The sequence below is a fragment of the Capsicum annuum genome, chromosome 3 (assembly GCF_002878395.1).
Source record: "Capsicum annuum cultivar UCD-10X-F1 chromosome 3, UCD10Xv1.1, whole genome shotgun sequence".
In the NCBI taxonomy this organism is placed as follows: domain Eukaryota; kingdom Viridiplantae; phylum Streptophyta; class Magnoliopsida; order Solanales; family Solanaceae; genus Capsicum; species Capsicum annuum.
Genome location: NC_061113.1, coordinates 130,692,510 through 130,707,196, shown reverse-complemented (window position 1 = coordinate 130,707,196; position 14,687 = coordinate 130,692,510). Strand labels below are relative to the sequence as shown.

Below are 14,687 nucleotides of genomic sequence, written 5' to 3'. Positions count from 1 at the left end.
AAGGGGAAGCTCAATCCCTGATTCATTAGTCCTTATGTGATTTTGCAGAGAATTGGAAATGTTGCTTACGAACTGGAGTTTCCTGCTAGATTGGCTTTAGTTCATCTGGTATTTCATGTTTCCATGTTGAGGAAGAGTATTGGTTATATTTCTTCGATTGGTCCTTCGGAGGGATTGGGTATTTCTGGTTCTCAGTCTTATAAAACGGTCTCGGATGAGATATTAGATAGGCAGGTTTGTCGGTTGTAGACTAAGGATGTAACTTCGGTTAAGGTTCTATTGTGGAACCATAATATGGAAGAAGCTACTTAGGAAATAGGGGAGGACATGAAGTCCAAATATTCGCTCTTGTCTTTTACTCTCAGGATTCGTGCAAAAGGTATGTGTTCTTGAACACATCTTTATTTTTTGAGTTTGTTAAAGGGAAGATTAATATCTTTGTCTCTTTGTTTTCGAACTTCAATAAAGTTTGGAAATATGTTTGATAATTCAAATAACTTTACATGTGTTTAACCCAGCCTTGTCCACCACTCGAGGATGAATGTTTCTAGTGGGGGAGAATGTTACGTGCTAGGTTTTGGCCCTTAGAATTTTTGTTGGAATTCTGGTATCGGGACCCAATACTACTCTAGGGTACGAGCCGTATGTTGGGGTACGAGTGGTATGGTCCTATCCTTTGCTGACCAGTGTTTGTTGTTGATGTGTTAGCAAATGCTAACATATTTGTGGCTTTTAACTGAGAATAATTGCAAAGTATTAAGCAATTTTTGTCATTTTTGATTGTTTTCTCTTTGATATTGCAGTAAAAGTCAAGATACAAGAGAACCAGCAATAATGAAAGTAAAAGAGTTGATTTTTGAGCAAGTAGAGAGGGAAGTATAGATGATGACTTGTCTGATAAGTCATCAGAAGGAAATGATGTGATGAAAGTAGAATCACCCAAGCAAATGATGAATTTTGGAAATGAGGAGGAAAATTCCTATATTTTGGAGTTTGTCATACTGAAAGGGTATAATAAAACCCCAATCTTGAAGGCCAAGAAGCTTAAAGATCAATATCCATTTAGTGGCTTTTTAAGATTCTCACCATTTCCAAATGAGTCCATACGAAAGTTTGGTGCAAAATTGGGTAAGCAGTTCAAGTCTTTAAAGTGGCATGATAGAACTTTCCTTATCATGCTCTCATATTTTTCCAACGCACCGAAAAGATGTAAAGATCAAAAGAAGGGTCGACAATTCAAATCGTCTAAGTGGGGGGATAAAGGATGAAGCACTTTTAAGGTATCTTGATGAATTCTGAGTAGTCAAGATAACCTAATCATGGCACGATATTAAATCTGACGCTGCTTAGTAGGTAACCCAAGGGATTTTGTTATGTGTATTCGTATTATGTGATTGACATCAGATCTTCATACTCATGGTGCCACAGGCATGTTTCTAACTCTCTTGTTTTGGTTTGACGCATTGGGGACATTGCATGATTTTAAGTTGAGAGTGGGGCTACTTGTGGGTGTTGATGTCCTCTTGGAGTTTTTGTTGTCGTGCCTCTTTTTCCCAAAGTCTTGTTCTAAGTAGAGCCATCATGTTTAGGCGTATTGTGATTTGTTGTAAAATGTTGTAGTTGACTAGGAGAAATACAAGTACCTTAGGCAGTTAACATATTTTTGTTAATTTTTGAACACCTCTCTAAAGGTCTGTTTTATAACAGTGTGATATGCATTTATGTGTGACCACTGTGCATCTTGTTATGGCATTAGTAATAGTGACATGATAACCATTGCTAAATAGTTGCATGAACCGAATGGGTAGTAGTTTGTGATGTACCTTTGTGCCATGTGTCTGTGAGATACTACCTAGTTCCAAATGTGTGTTAAATCCAGAACTTGCCCGGTTGGTCTTGCCTTGGTTGTAGGATAGCAATTAGGAAAGGATCATAGGCCGTTGTTGATATTAGTCCACTTTTAGCCTAAAGGACCTTCCATGTGTGAATAATATCTCTTGATCCGGATTTTGAGCCTGAATGCCTATTCTTTTTATTATACCTATCACCTTTCCATTTGTATCATAATGAACCTGTTTTGGCCTTAGTCCTTCTTGGACATTATGCACTTTGACTTAGGCAAATAGCCTAAGTTGAGGGTGGCTATTGCGTCTTTACACATATGCAAGTGTACGTGATTGTGCAAGTAATATAATGACTTAGACAGTCAGATATCTTTCCCTTGAGGATCAATAAACTAGAAATTTATTGAATCTTTAGTTCAAGGCAATTGAGTATTAAGTGTTTGATGGTATCAAGATTAAGTTGATTCTGCAAATAAAATGTAAATTACTAAACAATAAATAATTAATGATGACTAAAGCAAAGTAAGCAATGGTTGTAATCCGTAATGAGGACGATTCCAGGGTTGAGGTATTTTGAACAATTATACAATTCTCTATTCTTTCACAGTCTAATTGGTTATCGGGTTGATGGTTCACAAGGATTATGCCACGATCTTGGTCTCCCGACCTCAAATCTTCTATCTATTGAATGTTGTAACTACAACTCCTGCAGAGTTACAACAAATCTTCTAGATTCATGAAGTTTTCTTCTTGTAAGTGAACCAAGCAAGGCTTCTAGGTATATCCCTATCCTAGATGCTAATTCAAATCCCTTATTTTATAAAAGAATGAGAACCTTGCTCCCTAGTTTCTTCGTTCAATCCTATGACTCTCCTCCCAGATTCACATAGAAATATAAATTTAGTCTAATGGTGGCCAATCATTAAAATAGTAAGCTCAAGAAATTAAGAACAAACTAGATGATAATCCAAAAAGAAACTATGAATAAAAATCTTAAAGAGTAATCATGTTCTTAGCCTCAACCCTAGAAATAGAGTGTTTAGCTACTCATGATTGAATTCGTCATCCAAAATAATTAAAAAATCATACCCAAAACAAGCCTTGAAGTAAAGAAATTCAAAAGAATGTTTAAGAATCCTAAAAGAGAGAAGTTTCTTGTTTTCCGCCGCTGCTCTGCTTGACAAAAAATCCCCCCACATTCTCTTGGATTTTTCCTTTTACAACTGGGACAAAACACTTAAAATATTCCCGATTTGTCAACCCGGCGTGTCGCGCCATGACTTCAATTGCTATTTTCCATTAAAATCTATGAAATCAAGGAGCTCAAATTTCCCTCACAATTGTAAAGTGCACCCTCACCGTGACGTGCCACTATCGCTCAAATAGTCATCCTCCGCGATGCGCTAAATCTTCAGGTCGCCAAATCTGATAAACGAAACTACTCTTCAATGCGGTAGTTTCGTGAACCACTACTGGAATTGGACCATTGCTATTTGGTTGATCTACGTGACGCGGAGTGTCTTCAAATGAGGATTCCTACATTTCAGCTTCCATTTTTTCAGCTTAATTTCACTCCCTTGCATTCCTTCACTACTTCCATATCCTCGTTGTATCCAATTATGCACAATTCTTCATAATTTTGAATTTAAAAGTACTAATCATATCCATTAGGCACGAAACGGAATAAAAGTTGAATTATACTTAAGAATTCATACAAAAGTTCTTGAACTAAGTTTAAATTTGGGTGCATATTAGTGCTTTGAGCATATAAATATGCCCAAGATCACCACCCCACACTTAAAACCTTGTTATTACTCGAACACATATATTCAAAAACATAATTACTTCCTTTTTACATCACAATCTCAAAGTTATGTTTGATGGGCACTTACACTTTGCAACAACGTATTCTTACATTATCTTGTCAAAACAGTTTTTAGCTCATAAGAAAATTAAGTACAAATTCTTCTATCTTCATTAATGAATTTCTAACATGTTGGCAAACTCAATTAGAGAAACACAATAAGTACTTTGTCTTTCCTCTCTCTGCATCCTAACTCAAGAAAATTTCCCCATATTAACTCACAATGATATCTAGGCAACAATAGTGGAGTATCAAATCAAATCAGTCGCTCTCAACAAATAATTCGTACATGCTATTTAACGAACCATAACCTTTTCCTTATTGTCCCACTCCACTAATAGTCGGATGTTCGGGTGAAGGATCAACTAGGTCTTTTTAGGATTGTAATAAAGGATTAGGGACAGGTAGGTACTATTTAAAAAAAAAGTGACTATTTCTCCTAAGCATATTAGTACAAGAATTATCAATTAACTCTATTTTCCAATACCAATTTATCCTTCTATTTCTCCCCGTTCTTTAATTTATCAACACCTTTTTCAATTAGCTTTTTTTCTCAAACTAGGTTGGGAGTATTAGTCATTCCTTCCACATTTTTCTCTTCCTTTTTTTCATGTTACGCACCCCTATTATAGCCACCCTTAACTTAAGAGAAAAGCCTTCATTAAGGTGCACATTGTCCAACTGGACCAGGGCCAAAACAAGTTCATTGTAACATTTCTATTTACTAAATCCTAATTAACCAAACATCATCAAACATCAATAATAACTACTTAGGAGGCATCAAATGATTACCTTCTCTTCTCCTTATTTTCACTCTTAACCTCCTCTTAGTATTATATTAAAAATGCTCAGAAACTTATTTGTCTCAAATTACGATTTAGCAAAGAAAGAATACGATTTCAGAACAGGTTACCAAAGAAAGAGGCTAAAGGCTCAACAGGGCTAACTAAGACTATGCACTAAGGGAGGTTTATTTATGTTAGAAACAATGTTGTCAAATAAATGCCTACATCACTTCCTGCACCCAACACCCTTTATTTCTCTTTGTAGTCATACCGAACAAGTTCTAGTCATTTCTATTCATGTAGAATATATACAAATCCTCACACTCATAGTGCACGCACGTAAAGCCCCAAGGTTTCCAATTATGTTCTTTATTGAATTCAAAATTAATCTAATATAGCAAATTACATTTATCGAGATTAAGTCATCAGTACTAAAATAAAAATACTCTTATGCTTATTGATACTAGAATTTATTTCAATTACTGCAAAGATGACCCATTTCACACACTACTCTAAGATAGTGATTAGGTTCTCCTAAATTTCTTTACTTTGTACAACCACTCTCCTTAAGACGGTCGTTATCCATCTATCATAGGGGATGACAACTAACTATGACTTTTTATTCCTAATTACCAAAGAGGGCAAAGGCAAATGTAACTTACTTGAAACTAAACTTGCCAATGAGGGTGAAAATAAAAATAAAATAATACTTTAAACTGAAGCAATATGCGATAAATGCCAAAGAGGGAAAATTGCAATCCACAAAGTCAAAGTTACTAACTATTACAGACTAGTGTTCCGAATAGCGAGTACTTGCAAACACATCAAAATAAAAAAATAAAATTGTTCAACCATATAATAAAAAATAAAGATGAAGCAGAATACAAACCCACCACCCCACACTTAAAATAAAGAACTATACTAGTACTTCCAATTAAGCTTATGGTAGAGTGGAAGTATACTTCCTGATCACTCAAACGAGACTATAGCAGCCATGTCTTTAGGAGCCTCGTCCATATCATCGCCATCATCATCAGCACAATCATCATCAGATTTTTCCTCTTCATCGAACTCCATGTCGGATACCAATACCTGTGCTTTTCATCAATTGGTACATCGTCATTAACCGACTCAACAAAATTCAGGCAAATCCTTAACGTAGTCCTAGCTTGATGGCCGAGTGAATAGTCAAGCTCTACAACATGGAGCTCATCTAGTGTAGCTGGTCTACATCCTATCCTCGACATCATTATCATGAGACCATACAGCCTGCCCAGTACCTCATCATTCCTTGTTTGTCGCTCTAGCATGGTCAAAATTAGGCCAGATGCCCCAAATGTGCTTCTTGCAATAGTTATGTCCATAGGGCGAGTGATTACCTCAGGCTTGTAATTCAGTTTCTCTTCATCCACCCTATGAATTTATAAAAATCTAGTCACCAAACATCCAAATCCAAAGCTATGACCCACCTGGGTACGCGTTTTCTTCATCGCAGAAAAAATTACACTCCCCATATTTATCTCCACATCAGAACACATTAGGGCATAAATCAAACATACCCTATCCCTAGTAACCTCAGTCATATGCTTTTCTTGAATCAAGCATGAATACACAATACGACCCCATATTCTTGCTTCCTTGTTCATTTGAGCGTAGGGAAAGGAAGAATGAAAACCTTTAATACGTGCCTAGTCTAATGGGCTGAAGATCGTTGACCACATAATAAATTCCTGATATATGCATACGGAGAAGAAACAATAAACTACCTTAAGAAATTTGGATTTGTTTTTGGTATACCCAATAAATCGTTAACATCAATAGCTGTGAATCAAATTACCTTCCCTCAAACCTTCAACAAATGTTCAGGATGACTAGGGTCCCAATTGGCATAAAACTCTCTAACAAGGTGCAAATTGCACTCAGCCGGCTGATGGATGATGAAATTCATATTTAGTGCCTCGATTCTCCGTACCATGGATGGACACTCTCTCATAAAGCTGCCACGATCAATATATACCTCCAGGATATACTTAGCATCAGTATGCTTAGTATACCACTGCTTCCCATCCTTACGTACAACCTTGAATCTGAATTTTTGAATATGCCTCCACTGAAGTGGTGGGGCCTTGGGCACCCTAGTCAGTTTCCCCTCAGATGGTCTACTCCTCTTCCTAGCAGGGGAAGAAGGTCCTTCCTTTGCGCTGCCCTTGCTTGGTTATAGTTCTATTATGCCTGCAATTCAGAAGATGGGAAAAAAACATTTAAGTATATTAAACTTAAGACTACCTAAACTGAGTGTGCATTACGAGTTAATTTGCACCCCATACTTAGTTGTTAGCCAAACACCTACGTTAACATCCAAGGTACTCAGACTTCCTTTGTTTAGGCCTTATTATCACCTTTAAAGACATCAAATTACTCTTCGGGACACATTATCTTTTGTCATTTCCTCAGCACACAATACTGTCCCATCTATTTCCACCTAATTACTCAATAAAAGGTTAGGAACAAGATCATGTTACTACAACCCCATGCAGTCAGGAATTATTTTCCTAGAATTTAACTAAATCGACTAACATCAGACAGAAAGAGTGTATGCACAGTGGAATGAAACTACCCCCACTAAATCAACATAGTTTTATCTGGAGTTACATTACCCCTAACGTCCTAAACCTTCTTGCTTCACCCATCTAGCTATAATGCCCTGACCTCACAACTATCATGTGAAAAACATTTTCCTAAAATACCAACTACATATACCCATTTAATTTTTATATCATCAATCCAGAATAATGACGACTAAATTAAGATGTCACAATGATGGAAAGATGATATCATACACAATGCTAAAATTCACAACTACTAGGAGATGGAAAAATAAGATTATTCCTGAAAATACTATCAATCATCATGATACACAAAAAGAAGGTAATAAATAAATAAAACTCTTAAAGCACAAACCTCAAGAATTGAGAAAAGGATGAAAGAGAGGGAAAATTTAGAAAATTAATCTGAGAGAAGGGTGAGAGGGCGGCGCCTGATGTTAAAATAAAAGGGTTTAGGATTTTGGTGAAGATGTATTTATAGAAGGGTGGGTCGGGTTAGGTTTAGTTAAATATTTATATCCGATTTTAACCCCCTTCGCGATGCAGTAGGATCACGTAGACCTACTATAGAATGACAATTTCCATTTAACTGCCCACCGCGACACACTAAATTTTGCATCTAGTCACTGTAAATTCACAATTGTCAATTTTCCAAGTTACACGACGCGCTGAAAATTGTGAAAGGTCACTAGAATTTGACAATTTTCAAATCACACTTCTCCACGTCGTGATGGAAATGCGTATCCTTACTGGAATTTGACAATTGTCAAAATACTCAGTTCTGCGTCGTGCTATTCTTCAAAATCATATTCCTTATGTAATTCTCACTCTTTTCTTACCTGAGAAAATCCCCACTTACACTTATCATTTTCCAAACCTGATTACTTTCCTCAAATGTGATAATCTCCTCATTTCACTTTGAAATTCCCTACAATCTCAAACAAAAACAACAAAAATTGTAAGTAAAAATGGGTTGCCTCCTACTCAGCGCCTTAGTTTTGGTCGTGGCACGACTCAAGTTTTTGTATTTTTTTTACAAGCCAAAAATTAAACTACCCATTACAATCCATGCATGGGTTGCCTTCCACATAGCGCCTTATTTTATATCATGGCATGACTCAGCTCATCATCACTCATCAGCAAAAGTGATAGATTCCTTGTGTTTATCTGGATGATCAGCCCAATAGTGCTTTACACGTTGTCCATTCACAAGGAACTTCTCTGTCTTTTCTTTATTCCACAACTCCACGGCTCCATGGGGTGTCATACACACCACCTCAAAAGGTCTAGACCATTTCGATCATAATTTACCCAAAAACAATTTAAGCCGTGAATTAAACAACAACACAGGTTGTCCAGGTTCAAATTCCCTAACTTGAATTTGCTTGTCATGCCATATTTAGGTCTTTTCCTTGTAAATCTTGGCATTTTCATAGGCGTGGATTCTAAACTCATCAAGCTCATTCAGTTGCAATAATCTTCTTTCTCCTGCGGCAGTCATCTCAAAATTTAGCTTCTTCACAGCCCAATATATTTAGTATTCCAACACTATGGGAAAATGACACGCCTTACCATACACTAAGAGATATGGAGATGTCCCAATGGGTGTTTTATACATTGTTTGATATGCCCAAAGTGCATCATCCAGCTTATCCGCCCAATCTTTTCTCTGCCCATTCACGATCTTCTGTAGTATTTGCTTAATCTTCCGGTTGGATACCTCTACTTGTCCACTCATTTGAGGATGGTATGCAGTGGTAACCTTGCGCCGCACATCATATTTAGCAAGAAGATTCTTGTGCCAGTTGTTGATAAAGTGCGTACCTCCATCACTAATTATTGCTCTTGGCGTACCAAATCTGAAAAATATGTTCTTCTTCACAAATTTCAGCACCACTCTTGCATCATTAGTCGGACTCGCCATAGCTTTCACCCATTTAGAGACACAGTCAACTTCAACAAGATGTACAAATTACCTTTCGAAGCTGGGAAATGGCCCATGAAATCAATCCCCTAAACATCTAAGACTTCTACTTCTAAAATATTGTTTAGGGGCATCTCATGACGCCTAGATATAGTACCCAACCTTTGATATTGATAACAACTCTTTACAAACACCACTACATCTCTAAACAGAGTCGGCCAGAAAAAACCTAATTGTAACACTTTTCTCGCAGTCCTCTCACCCCCATGATGTCCACCATATAAAGATGAGTGGCAATCTTGTAACACCTTTAAAAATTCATCCTTTGGGATACACCTACAAATCACTCCATATGGACCCTGCTTGAAAAGGTACGGTTCATCCCAAATGTAAGCACGAGAATCATGGAGTAATTTATTCCTTTGTTGTGAGGTGGTTTCGGGAGGATACACCCCACAAACTATCAAATTTACAATGTTAGCATACCATGGGAACCCAACTGCATCTAATAACACTAACTTCTCATCAGGAAAGTCTTCCTTAATACTCTGAAAGTCATCCATAATATGCTCTCAATTTTCCAGCCTTGACAAGTGATCAACAACCTGATTTTCAGCTCTCTTTCTATCACGCAACTCAAGATAAATTCTTGAAGTAGTAGAATCCACCTAATTAATCATGGCTTTGCATACTTTTTGTTCATAAGATACTTAATGGCATCATGGTCTGTATGAACAATGACCTTGGTACCAACTAAGTATGATCAAAACTTATTGAATACATATACCACACACAATATCTCTTTCTTTGTAACTATGTAGTTAACTTAAGCATCAATCAACACCTTGCTAGCATAGTAGATAGATCAAAATACCTTCTCATTTCTCTGACCTAACACTACTCCCACTGTAATAACACTAGCATCACACATTAGCTTAAAAGGTAACTCCCAATCTGGTGAGATCAAAATAGACGCTTCCATCAACTTCTTCTTAAGCTTTTCGAAAGCTATATGGCAATCAAATCTGAACACAAACTTGTCTTCTTTCTCTAACAATTTGCACATGGGACTTGCAATCTTTAAGAAGTCTTGAATGAATCGTCTATAGAACCTAGCATGTCCCAAAAAACTTTGCACGCCTTTGACTGTAACTAGGTAAGGCAACTTTTCAATCACTTCAACCTTTGCTTTGTCAACTTCTATCCCTTTGCATGAAACTTTATGGACTAATAAATTTCCTTTCTTAACTATAAAAAGACACTTTTGCCAATTCAACACCAATTTTGTTTCTTCTTATCGAGCTTGAACTTTATCAAGATTTTACAAACACTTTTCAAATGAATTACCATACATGGAGAAATTATCCATGAATACCTCCACAAATTCTTCCACCATGTCCTAAAATATCGCCATCATACACCTCTAAAATATAGCAGGTGCATTTCATAAGCCAAAGGGCATGGGTCAGAAAGCATATGTATCGTATGGAAAAGTGAACATGGTCTTTTCTTATTCTTTATGTGCTATACTTATCTGATTGTAGCTAGAATACCCATCCAAAAAACAATAATACTCTTGTCGTGCCAATCTATCCAGCATTTGATCAATGAAGGAAATTGGATAGTGATATTTATGAGTTGCTTGATTCAACATCTGATATTCTATACATATTCTCCAATCGGTCTCTGTACATGTGGGAACTAACTCATTATCATCATTCTTCACTACTATCATTCGTCTCTTCTTTGGTTCATAGTGCACCAAACTCGCCCATTTGCTATCAAAAATTGGGTAGAGAATACAACAATCTAACCACTTGAGCACTTTCTTTTGGACCAACTCTTTCAGCATAGGATTCAACCTTCATTGGTGCTGCACTCTAGGTCTGTACCCCTCTCTCATTTAAATATTATACATGTAAAATACTGGATTAATTCCTAAAATATCAGACATCTACCGGCCAATCGCCTTCCTTCTTCTTTTGAGAACTGCTACAGCTTCTTTTACCTGTACATTGGATAATCCTCCAGATAAAATAATAAGCAAGGTATCTTGATCACCAAGAAAAACATATTGTAAGAGAGGAGGAAAAACCTTAAGCTCCAAGTTAGGAGCTTCTTCAACTGAAGGCCTGGGTGGACCAATTGGTCTATTGAAAGGCTCGATCAATACTTTATTTGTCTTAATTATAGCTAAATTCATAACCAGAATCAATTCCAATACTTTTAAATACCCATCCAGATCATAATCCATCAAAGCTCGCTCTAATGGATGATCAGATAAAAGCAACTGCCAATCCTAAGCAAGATCAACTGATATTGAGGACTACTCCTCATATATGGCTGGCAATTTTAATTCTCTGTATACTTTAAAACCTCTACTTTATTGTGGGCCCATATTTGTCATTTTTCTAGCTGCCACATCAATGAGTGACTGCCCTATTGCAAAAAAGGTTCGTCCCAAAATAAATAGAACAACTGGATCAGCCTCAAAGTCAAGAATCACAAAATCCACTAGAAAGATTAAAGATCCTACTTGCACCAATACATCTTCAATAATACCATCTGGTTTAGCAAGTGACCTATCTTCCAACTACAACATAATAGCAGTGGTTTTGGGGCTTTCAAGATCCATCTTCCGATACCATGACATGGGTATGAGATTTATGCTATCCCCTAAGTCACATAATCCACAAACACAAATGGTTTTACCAAGGGTAATCTGTAAGGTGAAACTCCCCGAATCCTTCAATTTTGTAGGCAGTTTATTTTAAATTTTGGACATGCACTCTTGAGTAAGTGAAATTGTAGCATATTCAGTCAACCGATTCGTATTGGAAACAATATTCTTTAAGTATTTAGCATATTTTGGCACACTCTATAGAATTTCAACAAGAGAAAGATTTACATGGACTTATTTCAGAAGATCTAGAAACTTATTAAAACTGGCTTCCTCTTGATGGTTTTTTTCCCTTTGAGGAAAGGGTAAGGGGATAGTCTTGTTCTCTACATAAATCTCTTCACTAGCCTCTTTTTCTTTTACTTCTACTTATGTATTCTCTTGTAAACTATCATCAGTGACCATGGGATTATCGTACTCTTAAACAATCTCCTTATTATGCATCCCACTCCTTGTTGTAACTGCATTCACCTATTTAGGATTAGGCCATAAGGAGTGGGCTTGTATTCTGCGATCCTATGATTTGACCTAACTGCAACTTCAGATTTCTTGTGAGAAATTGTTGACTCTTCAACTCAACTACAAACTATGCCTATTGAGACTTCATGTCCACCTCAAACTATGCTTGTTGAGCCATAAAATGCTTAAGCATCTCCTCCATATTACTATTCAAAGTAGTCGCTTGATTATTCTGAACCGACTGTGGATTTGGTTGCACTGGTCTCTTATAATGATTTATATTTTATGCCTGATTCCCACCCCATGAGAAATAAGGGTGGTTCCTCCAATTTGGATTATACATACTGCTAAAATTTTATTGACCCTAACGGTTTGCATTCCCCATGTAGTTGACTGAATCTGGATTAATAAAACATGCATCTGCTTTATGCTCACCACTTCTGCAAACTTTACACCATGTATATACCTGTTGAACTATATTCATTATGGCTGTTGATTATGTTATACCCAACTTTAAGGTGTTAAGCTGAGTAGTCATATGGTTTTGCATTGCTGCAATCTGTGCTTGTCATGCAGTGAACTGATCAACCTCTAAAACCACTTCAACCTTCTTGGGAGCATTCCTTGAGTCTGCATGCCAATCAGGATTTCCTTATGCATTTTAATTCAGCAAGGTATACAATTCTTCATATATTTTCTCCAAAGCTTAACCCTCTGCTGCTAAATCCAAGAGAATCTTTGTATTAGACTCAAGGCCTTCTATAAATTAATGCACAAAAATATCATTCGATTGATGGTGACGAGGATAATTTATAAGCATGCCCTTGAATCTCTCCCATGCTTGGTAGAGATTTTCTCTATCTTTCTGTCTGAAACTTAATATCTCACTCCTCAATTGTGAATTTTTCTAACATAGAAAAAATCAAATAAGAAACCTTCGACCACAATCTTCCCATGTAGTGATGGATTGGTGTGGTTCATCAAGTAGCCATCTCTTTGCTTTCCCCAGTAGAGAAAAGGGAAAGAGTGTCAATCTAACATAATTAGTACTCACATCTTCAATATTATATGTATCACTTATCTCCAGGAAGGTTTGTAAGTGCTGTTGTGAATTGTTATATGAGAGTCCCTAAAATTCTAGCGCAGATCTCAACAATTGCACCATATTTTGTTTCAATTCCCACCAACCTCCTAGTTCAGGCTTCAGAATACTGTTAGTCACGAGGTGTGTATGTGGGATTGCCACCTCATAAATAGGTCTTGCGACTGGTTAAATAGGAATAACTGGAATAACAGGAGCTGGAACATTTCCAACATTTGGATCAACAACTATAGGATCACGTATTTCCGCTATCTATCCCAGTTGAATGTAGTATTGAGCTCTTCATATTTGATGAAAAATTACTCTGGTTCTGTAAAGGGCTCAACTAACTCTTTATCCCTATCCAGTCCAATGTTCAGCTAAACCTATAAAAATTCAGCCGCGAAGATCAAGTTGTTAAAACTTAAACTTATTATCAAAAACCAAAAATTAATGCAATTTACTAACTCTATTTTTTCCCTGGCAATGGCACCAAGAACTTGGTGTGTCTCTACGCACACGCAAGTGTACGTGATCATGCAAGTAATATAAGGACTTAGACAGTCAGATATCATTCCCTCGAGGATCAATAAACTAGAAATTTATTCAATCTTTAGTTCAAGACAATTGAGTACTAAGTGTTTGATGGTATCAAGATTAAGTTAATTCTATAAATAAAATGTAAATTACTAAACAAGAAATAATTAATGATGACTAAAGCAAAGTAAGAAATGGTTGTAATCAGTTATGAGGATGATTACATGGTTGAGGTATTTTGAACAATCATACAATTCTCTATTCTTTTCACAGTCTAATTGGTTATTGGCTTGATGGATTGCAAGGATTATGCCACGATCTTGGTCTCCCGACCTCAAATCTACTATCGATTGAATGTTGTAACTAAAACTTCCACAGAGTTACAACAAATCTTCTAGATTCATGAAGTTTTATTCTTGCAATTGAACCAAGCAAGGCTTCTAGGTATATCCCTATCCAAGATGCTAATTCAAATCCCTTATTTTATAAAAGAATAAGAGTCTTGCTCCCTAATTTCTTTGTTCTATCCTATGATTCTCCTCTCGAATTCACATAAAAATATAAATTTATTCTAATGGTGTCCAATCAATAAAATAGTAAGCTCAAAAAATTAAGAACAACCCAAATGATAATCCAAAAAGAAACTATGAATAAGAATCTTAAAGAGTAATCATGTTCTTAGTCTCAACCCTAGAAATAGGGTGGTTAGCTACTCATGTTTGAATTTATCATCCAAAATAAGTAATAAATCATACCCAAAACAAGCCTTGAAGTAAAGAAATTCAAAAGAATGTTTAAGAACCCTAAAAGAGAGAAATTTCTGCTTTTCCTCCGCTACTCTGCTTGACAAAAAATCCCCCCAAATTCTCTTGGATTTTTCCTTTAATAGTTGGGACAAAACACTTAA

General features: G+C 36.4%; 1 non-coding gene across 1 annotated transcript; it reads left to right on the top strand.

The window, feature by feature from the left end:
* Nucleotides 1-12,953: 12,953 nt before the first annotated feature.
* On the top strand, nucleotides 12,954-13,060 carry LOC124897510. The gene has a single exon (XR_007054222.1). It is a non-coding gene; the product is annotated as a small nucleolar RNA R71 (small nucleolar RNA).
* The last annotated feature ends 1,627 nt before the right edge of the window (nucleotides 13,061-14,687 follow it).